This window comes from Filicampus tigris, chromosome 7 (genome assembly GCF_054856515.1).
Source record: "Filicampus tigris isolate MCC_2025a chromosome 7, RoL_Ftig_1.0, whole genome shotgun sequence".
NCBI lineage: Eukaryota > Metazoa > Chordata > Actinopteri > Syngnathiformes > Syngnathidae > Filicampus > Filicampus tigris.
In genome coordinates, this window is record NC_141223.1 from 23,967,830 (window position 1) to 23,985,274 (window position 17,445).

Below are 17,445 nucleotides of genomic sequence, written 5' to 3' on the forward strand. Positions count from 1 at the left end.
CTATCTATCCATCCTATCTATCTATCCATCCTATCTAATCACAACAAACTCTGACAACTAGTCCAGGTGGTCAACAGTCTCTTTGCCGTGGTTGTAGTTGATATAATTAAAAAAATATTTTTGGCTTTCTTTTTCTTCAAAATTCCCTGAACCATTCAGTCAACAAGTGCGTTTTGTTAAAGTTCTCACTGCACGTCTTCACGTCTGCAGGCGCAGGCTGTGAGCCTCGGCTGGATTGGGCAGCGTCTTCGGAGTCCACCGTCGTCACAACGGTCGGCCGCCCCCGACAGCAGAGCTCCTCCCCGACGTTCGGCAGCAGTTGCACTCGCTCACTCGCCGGCGGAGAACCTCCAGTAACCGCGGCAACGTTGGCCAGAACATTTTATTATTTAACTAAATCGGGGGCTCAACTCATTAATAACCAATTGTTTGTCATTAATAGTCAATTGTTAATAAATTCTAATGTTCATTTGGTTCCCTCTCGCTCTCTCTACACATCATTTGAATTTGGTACAAATAATGAAGTAGTTAAGACATCCGCCAAACCCCTAAAGTGAAATTCCTCTAAGCTCCAGCACAACCGCACGTATTCCTTTGCACACGTGCACGGCTGGCGCGTGTGAACGTATGTGCGTGTACTTACACACGTCTGAAAAGGCACAGCAAAAGGCAAAGATAAAAATTTGGCAAATGGCAGCCAATGCACCCCGGAAGCAGAAACGCTACTGGGATGACCCCAGCATAATTAGAAGGTTCTTATCTTGGCGCCACCTGGAGGATTAGGGCTGTTCACACTCTCAACACTAATTTTATACTTTGGCTGCGTAGTGCACTCGTCACACAATAGTTTCATTCGGTAATCGTTGAAAAATGCACGAAAACACATCAGGTTTACAATGCATCAAAAATCATGATTTAGAATGGGACTCATAAACTCTCACTGCACAGTATAAGTCTGTGGGCTGATGTAAGCAGACACACGTACACAGCCTGAAAGTCTTGAGTGCGAGTGAACGTCCGTGCATGTGCACATGCACGCACGCACATGCACGCGCACACATTCATATCCACACATGAACATTTGGTAAGTACTCTTACTTCACTAAAATACTCTTTGTCATAACTGTCCCATTCATCTCACAAACACACACGCACGCACGCACACACGCACACACACGCTCACGCGCACGCACGCACGCATGCACATACGTTTCTTGTCAATCACAATACAGCTTTTTATGCATGGAGCGCCACTCCCACAGCGCATACATCAGCGAAAGCAATGAGATTTGCATACAGCATTTTCATTTTCCAATATGAGCGCGCGTTTTCACTTGCACACGCACGCACGGCTGAGGCACGTGTACGTGAGTGTATATTCCTGTATGTGCACGCACGCACACACACAACAAATCGACTCACGCAAACTCATGCCACAAGCACATACGTCATCTCGAAGCAAAATCATTAGTTGTCCTTTAGCGCCACATGGTGGATTAAGGCTGTTAACACTCTTAACTCCAATTTTCGATTTTCACGGTTTAGTAGACCCGTCACACAATGTACTCATCGGGTATTCATTGAAAATGCACGAAAACACACCAGGTTTACAGTAAGTCCAAAATCATGCTGTATAATGGGAGTCAATGGGACAAAAAATGGCAAAATACGTCCTGCGTAGTTAAAACAATGAAACCAGCTAACTCATGCAGGACTCATTTTAAAAATGACAGCATGGTGCCATTTTGAACTTCGGCATGTTCTGACCATCTGGGTGAAAGTTCAGCTCCCTCGTGTTATTTTTTTTATGCTTTGGCTTTGATGTAAAATTCTTTGATCTGAAATATCCAAGAAATGGTCAAATACCGCAGGAGGGTTAAACCGGTGGAAGAGTGAGGCATCATCCAGTGTGAATGTGTGCGTATGTGTCGACACGTGTCTCGCAGATGAGCCGTGACTGAAGAAGCTGTGTGTGCGAAATAGGTTGTCCTTGGTGAGTAGGACAACTCATACTTACCTGGCAGGGGAGATACCATGATCAAGAAGGTGGTTCACCCAGGGTGAGGCTCAGCCATTGCACTCTGGCTGTGCTGACCTCTGCGAATTCCCCAAATGTGGGAATCTCGACTGCACAATTTCTGGTAGTGGGGGACTGCGTTCGCGCTATCCCCTGATAACTTTGTCAAAATCAATACACCTGTCAATTTCTTCTTCTTCTTCTTCATGATGCGCATCGTAGGATACATCTGTCACATAGTAATTGTGGCATAACCATTTTGTCAAACGGACCCTCAGGCCCCGCCGGATGCCCATTTTTTGGGCCGGGGGGTGGTTGGTGTCGGCTGACAAATTTTTAAAAAATAGCTGGACTAAGCAAGTGGCTTTTAGTCGGGCCCACTAATCGGCCCTCATGGGTGTGACGTGCTCGCGGGGCGGCGGAATTTAATCTCAGCCTACTCGGTGAAAGGCTTCTTTTTAGGCTTCTTTCTACTCCCGCGTCGACGCGAGCGACAACTGATGTTATAGGGATTGTGGTATTGCCCCTCAGCACCCCCCGCCTCCTCTTGTAATAGTATGCCCCAGTTGTAGGTGGGAGGCGCGGGTTACGTGATGTGAAAATAAGGAAACACAAACACGCTTGAACGCACGTTGTTGTTGCACGTCTCTTCTTACACAAACAAATGCCACATTGATTAACATGACTAACGCATTGTGAAATACGCCATAGCCAAGCAGCTGTGTATAGTGGTTTGCTGGAATGCTTTTATTTTGAAGGAGGGGACGTGTGGAAGATAAATAAGTAACTTGACTACGACTTCTGGCTGCTGTTTGACCCAAATAATTATACGATAAATCGAGCCCGGGGCTCGCAATGCAAGTAAGCACACGCACGTTGGCTAAGTACTACTGGCGAGATTGAAGCGTGTCCACAGCGGGTTCAAATTGTAAATTAGTCAGCTAATGATCTTTAAAAAGCCTCTGCCGTTAGAGCATTTCTCCCGCGGAGATGTCAATTGTGGATGCTTTGTTTTTTGGTCGGAGGGCGGAACGGGGCCGACAATGTTTATGAATATGGCCGAGGGGTCGCGGCCGTAAGGGTACCCAAGTCAAGGGTGGAGGGTCGCGGCCGGACAGACAAAAAATGGTCTAATGCCCAGCTCTGGTAAACTCTCAATACGCATTTGTGGATGCTCAATAGGCATTTGTGACTGTGTTTACGGATATGATTTTTTTGACACATTTATGGATTGAAATGCGCATTTGTAAATGGTTTTGCTTCAATAATGACCCCATAGATTGGCCAGTACCATTCAAACCCGAGCATCGACAATTCTGGTTGGCTAATACGTCTATCACTCAAACACCAAAGGGGAGGAAAAAAATACATTTTTGAATATAAAATGACACTTTCTTGCGATTGGATTATTGCGCCAGGTCAAACCTCGACGTCGATTAAATTTCGATTTATCGTGCAGCCCTAAACTTATCATTGGGTTCAGCGCAAGCAAAATTAGTGTCCACCAGACATGTCCACGACACGTGTATTGCTGCTTTGCTATTGGACACTTTGGGCCACATAACCCAAAGTACCCAGCAATTGCTCAGCTTTCGTTTCATTTGCAGGCGGGCAAAAACAACACAGTTGCACTAGTCATTACCTAAAATGCGTGTAGTTGTTGTTTGGGCTGTAAATGTGTTTGTTATGGCTATTTGACGTTTGTCACCGTCACTGTAGCTCATCCGGTCGGGAATGAAGTGGACCCCTGTGCCGATATGTAGTTATCGCTTCTCGGCCTTTTGGCTAAGATCAAGTGTAGTATCTGTTCTTATCAGTTTAATATCTGATACGTCTCCTATCTGGGGACTACATATTAAATTGATTTTTGGATCTGGGAGATGGAAAAGGGGCTTGCTCCGTCCACTCCATGCATTGACCTGGTATTGCAGTATCTCCAGGAATGGTGCACCCCCGCTGCTGGTTAACGACAAGCATTAAACTTGGTCTGACGTTTCACGGTGGTGTTTCGGTCATTGCAGCCAATACTCATGATTACGAATGCCCCAGGTCGCAGTATCCTAAGAAGTGAAGGCAAGACTTCTGATGTTGAAAGTTTGCAATATCATTTCAGGAGGATATAGTTTAGTATTTTATTTTAATCTTTTTCCCTTTCAAGATAGAAAAACAATTAAAAGAATACAAAGTCATAGTTTTATCAAGAAAGACCTTTGTTTCCCACCATAAGAAAACATTGTCTTGCTCTGCCCACGCTACTCCAAAAAGAGCTAAAGTAAACAAGGATATTTGTCATACTTCAAATTTTATTAAAATGCTGTTACACCACTCGATGTCAGCAGCGTAAATTTATGTTCCTGACCACACAAAGAAACAGGAAGTGAAGCATGGGGGCTGGGACAATTCCCGCTTTGAATTCTTGGTAGAAGTGAAGCACGGCATGATGGGAATGTTTTTGCAGATTCATTTTACCTCATTCCTAATGGTTTAGGTAATGTACTGACTGAACGATACTATTCAACCCTTCTGCCTCTTGCGGTATTTTGACCAAAAAATGGACACAATCATTTCTGAATATTTTCTCACTTTCAAAATGTTCAGTGGCACCAGACAAATCCATACATATATAGTTTCTATCCATCTATCTATCTATCTCTCTCTTTATCTATCTCTCTCTCTCTATCTTCCATACATATATAGTTTCTATCCATCTATCTATTCATCTCTTTATCTATCTCTCTCTCTCTCTATCTATCTATCTATCTATCTATCTATCTATCTATCTATCTATCTATCTATCTATCTATCTATCTATCTATCTATCTATCTATCTATCTATCTATCTATCTATCTATCTATCTATCTATCTATCTATCTATCTATCTATCTATCTCTCTATTAATCTATCTATCCATCCTATCTATCTATCCATCCTATCTGATCACAACAAACTCTGACAACTAGTCCAGGTGGTCAACAGTCTCTTTGCCGTGGTTGTAGTTGATATAATTAAAAAAATATTTTTGGCTTTCTTTTCCTTCAAAATTCCCTGAACCATTCAGTCAACAAGTGCGTTTTGTTAAAGTTCTCACTGCACGTCTTCACGTCTGCAGGCGCAGGCTGTGAGCCTCGGCTGGATTGGGCAGCGTCTTCGGAGTCCACCGTCGTCACAACGGTCGGCCGCCCCCGACAGCGGAGCTCCTCCCCGACGTTCGGCAGCAGTTGCACTCGCTCACTCGCCGGCGGAGAACCTCCAGTAACCGCGGCAACGTTGGCCAGAACATTTTATTATTTAACTAATTCGGGGGCTCAACTCATTAATAACCAATTGTTTGTCATTAATAGTCAATTGTTAATAAATTCTAATGTTCATTTGGTTCCCTCTCGCTCTCTCTACACATCATTTGAATTTGGTACAAATAATGAAGTAGTTAAGACATCCGCCAAACCCCTAAAGTGAAATTCCTCTAAGCTCCAGCACAACCGCACGTATTCCTTTGCACACGTGCACGGCTGGCGCGTGTGAACGTATGTGCGTGTACTTACACACGTCTGAAAAGGCACAGCAAAAGGCAAAGCAAAATTTAGCAAATGGCAGCCAATGTCACCCCGGAAGCAGAAACGCTACTGGGATGACCCCAGCATAATTAGAAGGTTCTTATCTTGGCGCCACCTGGAGGATTAGGGCTGTTCACACTCTCAACACTAATTTTATACTTTGGCTGCGTAGTGCACTCGTCACACAATAGTTTCATTCGGTAATCATTGAAAAATGCACGAAAACACATCAGGTTTACAATGCATCAAAAATCATGATTTAGAATGGGACTCATAAACTCTCACTGCACAGTATAAGTCTGTGGGCTGATGTAAGCAGACACACGTACACAGCCTGAAAGTCTTGAGTGCGCGTGAACGTCCGTGCATGTGCACGTGCACGCACGCACATGCACGCGCATACATTCATATCCACACATGAACATTTGGTAAGTACTCTTATTTCACTAAAATACTCTTTGTCATAACTGTCCCATTCATCTCACAAACACACACGCACACACGCACACACACGCTCACGCGCTCGCGCACGCACGCATGCACATACGTTTCTTGTCAATCACAATACAGCTTTTTATGCATGGAGCGCCACTCCCACAGCGCATACATCAGCGAAAGCAATGAGATTTGCATACAGCATTTTCATTTTCCAATATGAGCGCGCGTTTTCACTTGCACACGCGCGCACGGCTGAGGCACGTGTACGTGAGTGTATATTCCTGTATGTGCACGCACGCACACACACAACAAATCGACTCACGCAAACTCATGCCACAAGCACATACGTCATCTCGAAGCAAAATCATTAGTTGTCCTTTAGCGCCACATGGTGGATTAAGGCTGTTAACACTCTAAACTCCAATTTTCGATTTTCACGGTTTAGTAGACCCGTCACACAATGTACTCATCGGGTATTCATTGAAAATGCACGAAAACACACCAGGTTTACAGTAAGTCCAAAATCATGCTGTATAATGGGAGTCAATGGGACAAAAAATGGCAAAATACGTCCTGCGTAGTTAAAACAATGAAACCAGCTAACTCATGCAGGACTCATTTTAAAAATGACAGCATGGTGCCATTTTGAACTTCGGCATGTTCTGACCATCTGGGTGAAAGTTCAGCTCCCTCGTGTTATTTTTTTTATGCTTTGGCTTTGATGTAAAATTCTTTGATCTGAAATATCCAAGAAATGGTCAAATACCGCAGGAGGGTTAAACCGGTGGAAGAGTGAGGCATCATCCAGTGTGAATGTGTGCGTATGTGTCGACACGTGTCTCGCAGATGAGCCGTGACTGAAGAAGCTGTGTGTGTGAAAGAGGTTGTCCTTGGTGAGTAGGACAACTCATACTTACCTGGCAGGGGAGATACCATGATCAAGAAGGTGGTTCACCCAGGGTGAGGCTCAGCCATTGCACTCTGGCTGTGCTGACCTCTGCGAATTCCCCAAATGTGGGACTCTCGACTGCACAATTTCTGGTAGTGGGGGACTGCGTTCGCGCTATCCCCTGATAACTTTGTCAAAATCAATACACCTGTCAATTTCTTCTTCTTATTCTTCATGATGCGCATCGTAGGATACATCTGTCAGATAGTAATTGTGGCATAACCATTTCGTCAAACGGACCCTCAGGCCCCGCCGGATGCCCATTTTTTGGGCCGGGGGGTGGTTGGTGTCGGCTGACAAATTTTTAAAAAATAGCTGGACTAAGCAAGTGGCTTTTAGTCAGGCCCACTAATCGGCCCTCATGGGTGCGACGTGCTCGCGGGGCGGCGGAATTTAATCTCAGCCTACTCGGTGAAAGGCTTCTTTTTAGGCTTCTTTCTACTCCCGCGTCGACGCGAGCGACAACTGATGTTATAGGGATTGTGGTATTGCCCCTCAGCACCCCCCGCCTCCTCTTGTAATAGTATGCCCCAGTTGTAGGTGGGAGGCGCGGGTTACGTGATGTGAAAATAAGGAAACACAAACACGCTTGAACGCACGTTGTTGTTGCACGTCTCTTCTTACACAAACAAATGCCACATTGATTAACATGACTAACGCATTGTGAAATACGCCATAGCCAAGCAGCTGTGTATAGTGGTTTGCTGGAATGCTTTTATTTTGAAGGAGGGGACGTGTGGAAGATAAATAAGTAACTTGACTACGACTTCTGGCTGCTGTTTGACCCAAATAATTATACGATAAATCGAGCCCGGGGCTCGCAATGCAAGTAAGCACACGCACGTTGGCTAAGTACTACTGGCGAGATTGAAGCGTGTCCACAGCGGGTTCAAATTGTAAATTAGTCAGCTAATGATCTTTAAAAAGCCTCTGCCGTTAGAGCATTTCTCCCGCGGAGATGTCAATTGTGGATGCTTTGTTTTTTGGTCGGAGGGCGGAACGGGGCCGACAATGTTTATGAATATGGCCGAGGGGTCGCGGCCGTAAGGGTACCCAAGTCAAGGGTGGAGGGTCGCGGCCGGACAGACAAAAAATGGTCTAATGCCCAGCTCTGGTAAACTCTCAATACGCATTTGTGGATGCTCAATAGGCATTTGTGACTGTGTTTACGGATATGATTTTTTTGACACATTTGTGGATTGAAATGCGCATTTGTAAATGGTTTTGCTTCAATAATGACCCCATAGATTGGCCAGTACCATTCAAACCCGAGCATCGACAATTCTGGTTGGCTAATACGTCTATCACTCAAACACCAAAGGGGAGGAAAAAAATACATTTTTGAATATAAAATGACACTTTCTTGCGATTGGATTATTGCGCCAGGTCAAACCTCGACGTCGATTAAATTTCGATTTATCGTGCAGCCCTAAACTTATCATTGGGTTCAGCGCAAGCAAAATTAGTGTCCACCAGACATGTCCACGACACGTGTATTGCTGCTTTGCTATTGGACACTTTGGGCCACATAACCCAAAGTACCCAGCAATTGCTCAGCTTTCGTTTCATTTGCAGGCGGGCAAAAACAACACAGTTGCACTAGTCATTACCTAAAATGCGTGTAGTTGTTGTTTGGGCTGTAAATGTGTTTGTTATGGCTATTTGACGTTTGTCACCGTCACTGTAGCTCATCCGGTCAGGAATGAAGTGGACCCCTGTGCCGATATGTAGTTATCGCTTCTCGGCCTTTTGGCTAAGATCAAGTGTAGTATCTGTTCTTATCAGTTTAATATCTGATACGTCTCCTATCTGGGGACTATATATTAAATTGATTTTTGGAACTGGGAGATGGAAAAGGGGCTTGCTCCGTCCACTCCATGCATCGACCTGGTATTGCAGTATCTCCAGGAATGGTGCACCCCCTCTGCTGGTTAACAACAAGCATTAAACTTGGTCTGACGTTTCACGGTGGTGTTTCGGTCTTTGCAGCCAATACTCATGATTACAAATGCCCCATGTCGCAGTATCCTAAGAAGTGAAGGCAAGACTTCTGATGTTGAAAGTTTGCGATATCATTTCAGAAGGATATAGTTTAGTATTTTATTTTAATCTTTTTCCCTTTCAAGATAGAAAAACAATTAAAAGAATACAAAGTCATAGTTTTATCAAGAAAGACCTTTGTTTCCCACCATAAGAAAACATTGTCTTGCTCTGCCCACGCTACTCCAAAAAGAGCTAAAGTAAACAAGGATATTTGTCATACTTCAAATTTTATTAAAATGCTGTTACACCACTCGATGTCAGCAGTGTAAAGAATAAGAATAAGAATAAGAATGCCTTTATTGATCCCACAGTGGGGAAATTTTCATTGTTACAGTAGCAAAGATATAGGTCACACAGGGGCGGCGGCATAATGTGGCCATTAATGTATAACATTGACGGCAAACATTTAGAATCAAACCTATGTAGATATACGCAGTAACATGTGTATATACACATGTGTATACACACCAACCTACATCTACATAAAAAATATGAGGAACACTCATTTCGGCCTGTACATAGTACAGAGGAAAAAATACTCTAAGTGACAGTGCTGCAGTGCTGTAGTGAAATGTAAGGAACAGCATTGGATAAAAATAAAACTAGACTAACAGTAGTGGGGAATGTTGAGTATTGCACGGTATTACAGTAGTGGGGAATATTGGGTATTGCACGATACGAGCTCAGGTGCAGGACTGCACAATTGCACTAATGACCGCCAGTTTGTAGAGACTACACAATGTTCTTGTTAAAGAGTCTGACAGCAGCAGGCAAGAAGGAACGGCGGAATCTCTCCTTTGCACAGCGAGGGTGTAACAGTCTGTCACTGAAGGTGCTGTGGAGTGCTGTTAGGGTGCCCTGGAGGGGGTGGTCCGGGTTGCCCAGCATTGATGACAGCTTGGCCAACATCCTCCTGTCCCCCACCGAGTCCACAGAGTCCAGGGAGCAGCCCAGGACAGAGCCGGCCCTCTTGACCAGTTTGTCCAGCCGCTTCTTGTCCCGGGCCGAGACGCCGCCTGCCCAGGTGACCACTCCCTGGAAGATGACCGATGCAACCACCGAGTCATAAAAGTTCCTGAGGAGTGTCCCCTGAACCCCAAAAGACCTCAGTCTCCTGAGGAGGAAGAGTCTGCTCTGACTCTTCCTATAGAGGGCGTCTGTGTTGTCGCACCAGTCCAGTTTATTGTTCAGATGAACACCCAGGTACTTGTAAGTTGAGACTCTCTCAACATCTGTTCCCCGGATGTTCACTGGTGCAGGTGAAGAGTGCTGGCGCCTACCGAAATCCACCACCATTTCTTTGGATTTCCCCGCATTGATCAGGAGGCGGTTCTGCTGGCACCAGTCCACAAAACCCTGAGTAAGTTCTCTGTACTCCCGATCATCTCCGCCTGTGATGAGGCCGACAATCGCAGAGTCGTCAGAGAACTTCTGCAGGTGACAGGTAGGGGTGTTGTAGTTGAAGTCCGAGGTGTAGAGGGTGAACAGGAAGGGAGCCAAGACAGTTCCCTGTGGGGCCCCCGTGCTGCAGAGGAGCACATCAGACACACAGTCCTGTGTCCTCACATACTGTGGCCGGTTTGTGAGGTAGTCCTGGATCCATGTGGTGAGGTGGTGCGCCACCCCCGCCCGCTCCAGCTTGTCTCCCAGTAGGGTGGGCTGGATGGTGTTGAAAGCACTGGAGAAATCAAAGAACATGATCCTCACAGTGCTCCCCGCCTTCTCCAGGTGGGAGAGTGAAGTGTGGAGGAGGTAGATGATGGCATCATCCACACTGATGCCAGGCTGGTATGCGAACTGGAGTGGGTCCATTGAGGAGCTCACCAGGGGGCGCAGGTGGACAAGGACCAGTCTCTCCAGGGTCTTCATCAGGTGAGACGTCAGCGCCACCGGTCTGAAGCTGTTGAGCTCCTTCGGGTGGGGGGTCTTTGGCACCGGGACCAGGCAGGATGTTTTCCATAGCTGGGGGACCCTGCCCAGCTTCAGGCTCAGGTTGAACATGTGCTGGACAATTCCACACAGCTGGTCTGCGCAGGATTTGAGGAGCTGGGGGCTGATGCCATCTGGACCCGCTGCCTTCCTCGCCTTCATCTTCTTCAGCTGGTTCCTCACCTGAGATGTTGTGAAGGCCAAGGCTGGACAGGAAGGAGTGGTGGCTATCTGGTGTAGCTGGGAGCTGGAGACTGTGGAGAAAAGAGGGGAGGGGGTGACACGCCCAGCAGGAGGAGTAGGTGGAGACTGCAGCAGGAGAGACGGAGTGGAGGCAGGCATCTGATCGAACCTATTGAAAAAGAGATTTAGCTCATTTGCCCACTGCAGGTCCCCCCCAGTCCGGGTCTTGGGTTGTCCGTGGCCTGACATGGTCTTCAGGCCCCTCCAGACTCCCCTGGCGTTATTCTGCAGCAGCTGCTCCTCCATCCTCTTCCTGTAGGACCTTTTCCCCTCTCTGATCCTCCTCCTCAGCTGGCGCTGCACAGTCCTCCGCTCCTCTATGTTGCCTGACGCAAAAGCCCTCCTCTTCTCCTTCAGGAGAGCTTTTATGTCTGGTGTGATCCAGGGTTTGTTGTTGGAGAAACACCTTACTGTCCTGGTGGGTATGGTGTTCTCCATGCAGAAATTTATATAGTCTGTAACAGTGTCCGTTAGACTACTAATGTCTTCCCCGTGAGCATCGCTGAAAACTTCCCACACAGTTGTGCTGAAGCAGTCCTTTAAGGCCTCCTCGGCCTCTCCAGACCATCTCTGAACCGTGCGGGTCACAGCTGGCTGCCTGCGGACCAGAGGTTTGTACACAGACTGGAGAGCCACCAGGTTGTGATCAGCTTTGCCCAGCGGGGGGAGGGGCAGTGATGTGTATGCCTCCTTGGTGTTGGCATAGAAAAGGTCCAGTGTTTTATTGTCTCTGGTGTGGCAGGTAAAATTATGTTCCTGACCACACAAAGAAACAGGAAGTGAAGCATGGGGGCTGGGACAATTCCCGCTTTGAATTCTTGGTAGAAGTGAAGCAAGGCATGATGGGAATGTTTTTGCAGATTCATTTTACCTCATTCCTAATGGTTTAGGTAATGTACTGACTGAACGATACTATTCAACCCTTCTGCCTCTTGCGGTATTTTGACCAAAAAATGGACACAATCTTTTCTGAATATTTTCTCACTTTCAAAATGTTCAGTGGCACCAGACAAATCCATACATATATAGTTTCTATCCATCTATCTATCTATCTCTCTCTTTATCTATCTCTCTCTCTCTATCTTCCATACATATATAGTTTCTATCCATCTATCTATCTATCTCTTTATCTCTCTCTCTCTATCGATCTATCTATCCATCTATCTATCTATCTCTTTATCTCTCTCTCTCTATCGATCTATCGATCTATCGATCTATCTATCTATCTATCTATCTATCTATCTATCTATCTATCTATCTATCTATCTATCTATCTATCTATCTATCTATCTATCTATCTATCTATCTATCTCTCTATTAATCTATCTATCCATCCTATCTATCTATCCATCCTATCTGATCACAACAAACTCTGACAACTAGTCCAGGTGGTCAACAGTCTCTTTGCCGTGGTTGTAGTTGATATAATTAAAAAAATATTTTTGGCTTTCTTTTCCTTCAAAATTCCCTGAACCATTCAGTCAACAAGTGCGTTTTGTTAAAGTTCTCACTGCACGTCTTCACGTCTGCAGGCGCAGGCTGTGAGCCTCGGCTGGATTGGGCAGCGTCTTCGGAGTCCACCGTCGTCACAACGGTCGGCCGCCCCCGACAGCGGAGCTCCTCCCCGACGTTCGGCAGCAGTTGCACTCGCTCACTCGCCGGCGGAGAACCTCCAGTAACCGCGGCAACGTTGGCCAGAACATTTTATTATTTAACTAATTCGGGGGCTCAACTCATTAATAACCAATTGTTTGTCATTAATAGTCAATTGTTAATAAATTCTAATGTTCATTTGGTTCCCTCTCGCTCTCTCTACACATCATTTGAATTTGGTACAAATAATGAAGTAGTTAAGACATCCGCCAAACCCCTAAAGTGAAATTCCTCTAAGCTCCAGCACAACCGCACGTATTCCTTTGCACACGTGCACGGCTGGCGCGTGTGAACGTATGTGCGTGTACTTACACACGTCTGAAAAGGCACAGCAAAAGGCAAAGCAAAATTTAGCAAATGGCAGCCAATGTCACCCCGGAAGCAGAAACGCTACTGGGATGACCCCAGCATAATTAGAAGGTTCTTATCTTGGCGCCACCTGGAGGATTAGGGCTGTTCACACTCTCAACACTAATTTTATACTTTGGCTGCGTAGTGCACTCGTCACACAATAGTTTCATTCGGTAATCATTGAAAAATGCACGAAAACACATCAGGTTTACAATGCATCAAAAATCATGATTTAGAATGGGACTCATAAACTCTCACTGCACAGTATAAGTCTGTGGGCTGATGTAAGCAGACACACGTACACAGCCTGAAAGTCTTGAGTGCGCGTGAACGTCCGTGCATGTGCACGTGCACGCACGCACATGCACGCGCATACATTCATATCCACACATGAACATTTGGTAAGTACTCTTATTTCACTAAAATACTCTTTGTCATAACTGTCCCATTCATCTCACAAACACACACGCACACACGCACACACACGCTCACGCGCTCGCGCACGCACGCATGCACATACGTTTCTTGTCAATCACAATACAGCTTTTTATGCATGGAGCGCCACTCCCACAGCGCATACATCAGCGAAAGCAATGAGATTTGCATACAGCATTTTCATTTTCCAATATGAGCGCGCGTTTTCACTTGCACACGCGCGCACGGCTGAGGCACGTGTACGTGAGTGTATATTCCTGTATGTGCACGCACGCACACACACAACAAATCGACTCACGCAAACTCATGCCACAAGCACATACGTCATCTCGAAGCAAAATCATTAGTTGTCCTTTAGCGCCACATGGTGGATTAAGGCTGTTAACACTCTAAACTCCAATTTTCGATTTTCACGGTTTAGTAGACCCGTCACACAATGTACTCATCGGGTATTCATTGAAAATGCACGAAAACACACCAGGTTTACAGTAAGTCCAAAATCATGCTGTATAATGGGAGTCAATGGGACAAAAAATGGCAAAATACGTCCTGCGTAGTTAAAACAATGAAACCAGCTAACTCATGCAGGACTCATTTTAAAAATGACAGCATGGTGCCATTTTGAACTTCGGCATGTTCTGACCATCTGGGTGAAAGTTCAGCTCCCTCGTGTTATTTTTTTTATGCTTTGGCTTTGATGTAAAATTCTTTGATCTGAAATATCCAAGAAATGGTCAAATACCGCAGGAGGGTTAAACCGGTGGAAGAGTGAGGCATCATCCAGTGTGAATGTGTGCGTATGTGTCGACACGTGTCTCGCAGATGAGCCGTGACTGAAGAAGCTGTGTGTGTGAAAGAGGTTGTCCTTGGTGAGTAGGACAACTCATACTTACCTGGCAGGGGAGATACCATGATCAAGAAGGTGGTTCACCCAGGGTGAGGCTCAGCCATTGCACTCTGGCTGTGCTGACCTCTGCGAATTCCCCAAATGTGGGACTCTCGACTGCACAATTTCTGGTAGTGGGGGACTGCGTTCGCGCTATCCCCTGATAACTTTGTCAAAATCAATACACCTGTCAATTTCTTCTTCTTATTCTTCATGATGCGCATCGTAGGATACATCTGTCAGATAGTAATTGTGGCATAACCATTTCGTCAAACGGACCCTCAGGCCCCGCCGGATGCCCATTTTTTGGGCCGGGGGGTGGTTGGTGTCGGCTGACAAATTTTTAAAAAATAGCTGGACTAAGCAAGTGGCTTTTAGTCAGGCCCACTAATCGGCCCTCATGGGTGCGACGTGCTCGCGGGGCGGCGGAATTTAATCTCAGCCTACTCGGTGAAAGGCTTCTTTTTAGGCTTCTTTCTACTCCCGCGTCGACGCGAGCGACAACTGATGTTATAGGGATTGTGGTATTGCCCCTCAGCACCCCCCGCCTCCTCTTGTAATAGTATGCCCCAGTTGTAGGTGGGAGGCGCGGGTTACGTGATGTGAAAATAAGGAAACACAAACACGCTTGAACGCACGTTGTTGTTGCACGTCTCTTCTTACACAAACAAATGCCACATTGATTAACATGACTAACGCATTGTGAAATACGCCATAGCCAAGCAGCTGTGTATAGTGGTTTGCTGGAATGCTTTTATTTTGAAGGAGGGGACGTGTGGAAGATAAATAAGTAACTTGACTACGACTTCTGGCTGCTGTTTGACCCAAATAATTATACGATAAATCGAGCCCGGGGCTCGCAATGCAAGTAAGCACACGCACGTTGGCTAAGTACTACTGGCGAGATTGAAGCGTGTCCACAGCGGGTTCAAATTGTAAATTAGTCAGCTAATGATCTTTAAAAAGCCTCTGCCGTTAGAGCATTTCTCCCGCGGAGATGTCAATTGTGGATGCTTTGTTTTTTGGTCGGAGGGCGGAACGGGGCCGACAATGTTTATGAATATGGCCGAGGGGTCGCGGCCGTAAGGGTACCCAAGTCAAGGGTGGAGGGTCGCGGCCGGACAGACAAAAAATGGTCTAATGCCCAGCTCTGGTAAACTCTCAATACGCATTTGTGGATGCTCAATAGGCATTTGTGACTGTGTTTACGGATATGATTTTTTTGACACATTTGTGGATTGAAATGCGCATTTGTAAATGGTTTTGCTTCAATAATGACCCCATAGATTGGCCAGTACCATTCAAACCCGAGCATCGACAATTCTGGTTGGCTAATACGTCTATCACTCAAACACCAAAGGGGAGGAAAAAAATACATTTTTGAATATAAAATGACACTTTCTTGCGATTGGATTATTGCGCCAGGTCAAACCTCGACGTCGATTAAATTTCGATTTATCGTGCAGCCCTAAACTTATCATTGGGTTCAGCGCAAGCAAAATTAGTGTCCACCAGACATGTCCACGACACGTGTATTGCTGCTTTGCTATTGGACACTTTGGGCCACATAACCCAAAGTACCCAGCAATTGCTCAGCTTTCGTTTCATTTGCAGGCGGGCAAAAACAACACAGTTGCACTAGTCATTACCTAAAATGCGTGTAGTTGTTGTTTGGGCTGTAAATGTGTTTGTTATGGCTATTTGACGTTTGTCACCGTCACTGTAGCTCATCCGGTCAGGAATGAAGTGGACCCCTGTGCCGATATGTAGTTATCGCTTCTCGGCCTTTTGGCTAAGATCAAGTGTAGTATCTGTTCTTATCAGTTTAATATCTGATACGTCTCCTATCTGGGGACTATATATTAAATTGATTTTTGGAACTGGGAGATGGAAAAGGGGCTTGCTCCGTCCACTCCATGCATCGACCTGGTATTGCAGTATCTCCAGGAATGGTGCACCCCCTCTGCTGGTTAACAACAAGCATTAAACTTGGTCTGACGTTTCACGGTGGTGTTTCGGTCTTTGCAGCCAATACTCATGATTACAAATGCCCCATGTCGCAGTATCCTAAGAAGTGAAGGCAAGACTTCTGATGTTGAAAGTTTGCGATATCATTTCAGAAGGATATAGTTTAGTATTTTATTTTAATCTTTTTCCCTTTCAAGATAGAAAAACAATTAAAAGAATACAAAGTCATAGTTTTATCAAGAAAGACCTTTGTTTCCCACCATAAGAAAACATTGTCTTGCTCTGCCCACGCTACTCCAAAAAGAGCTAAAGTAAACAAGGATATTTGTCATACTTCAAATTTTATTAAAATGCTGTTACACCACTCGATGTCAGCAGTGTAAAGAATAAGAATAAGAATAAGAATGCCTTTATTGATCCCACAGTGGGGAAATTTTCATTGTTACAGTAGCAAAGATATAGGTCACACAGGGGCGGCGGCATAATGTGGCCATTAATGTATAACATTGACGGCAAACATTTAGAATCAAACCTATGTAGATATACGCAGTAACATGTGTATATACACATGTGTATACACACCAACCTACATCTACATAAAAAATATGAGGAACACTCATTTCGGCCTGTACATAGTACAGAGGAAAAAATACTCTAAGTGACAGTGCTGCAGTGCTGTAGTGAAATGTAAGGAACAGCATTGGATAAAAATAAAACTAGACTAACAGTAGTGGGGAATGTTGAGTATTGCACGGTATTACAGTAGTGGGGAATATTGGGTATTGCACGATACGAGCTCAGGTGCAGGACTGCACAATTGCACTAATGACCGCCAGTTTGTAGAGACTACACAATGTTCTTGTTAAAGAGTCTGACAGCAGCAGGCAAGAAGGAACGGCGGAATCTCTCCTTTGCACAGCGAGGGTGTAACAGTCTGTCACTGAAGGTGCTGTGGAGTGCTGTTAGGGTGCCCTGGAG

At 45.4% G+C, this 17,445-nt stretch overlaps 6 non-coding genes across 6 annotated transcripts; all 6 read left to right on the forward strand.

Moving 5' to 3' along the window:
- The first annotated feature begins 2,009 nt into the window (after window positions 1-2,009).
- On the forward strand, window positions 2,010-2,173 carry LOC147145241 (U1 spliceosomal RNA). The gene has a single exon (XR_015087680.1). It is a non-coding gene; the product is annotated as a U1 spliceosomal RNA (small nuclear RNA).
- Window positions 2,174-3,782: 1,609 nt separating this feature from the next.
- Window positions 3,783-3,973, forward strand: LOC147145242 (U2 spliceosomal RNA). Its single transcript, XR_015087624.1, has one exon. It is a non-coding gene; the product is annotated as a U2 spliceosomal RNA (small nuclear RNA).
- Window positions 3,974-6,919: 2,946 nt separating this feature from the next.
- LOC147145243 (U1 spliceosomal RNA) lies at window positions 6,920-7,083 on the forward strand. The gene has a single exon (XR_015087681.1). It is a non-coding gene; the product is annotated as a U1 spliceosomal RNA (small nuclear RNA).
- A 1,609-nt stretch (window positions 7,084-8,692) lies between these two features.
- On the forward strand, window positions 8,693-8,883 carry LOC147145244 (U2 spliceosomal RNA). The gene has a single exon (XR_015087603.1). It is a non-coding gene; the product is annotated as a U2 spliceosomal RNA (small nuclear RNA).
- A 5,615-nt stretch (window positions 8,884-14,498) lies between these two features.
- LOC147145245 (U1 spliceosomal RNA) lies at window positions 14,499-14,662 on the forward strand. The gene has a single exon (XR_015087682.1). It is a non-coding gene; the product is annotated as a U1 spliceosomal RNA (small nuclear RNA).
- A 1,609-nt stretch (window positions 14,663-16,271) lies between these two features.
- LOC147145246 (U2 spliceosomal RNA) lies at window positions 16,272-16,462 on the forward strand. The gene has a single exon (XR_015087604.1). It is a non-coding gene; the product is annotated as a U2 spliceosomal RNA (small nuclear RNA).
- Window positions 16,463-17,445: the final 983 nt, after the last annotated feature.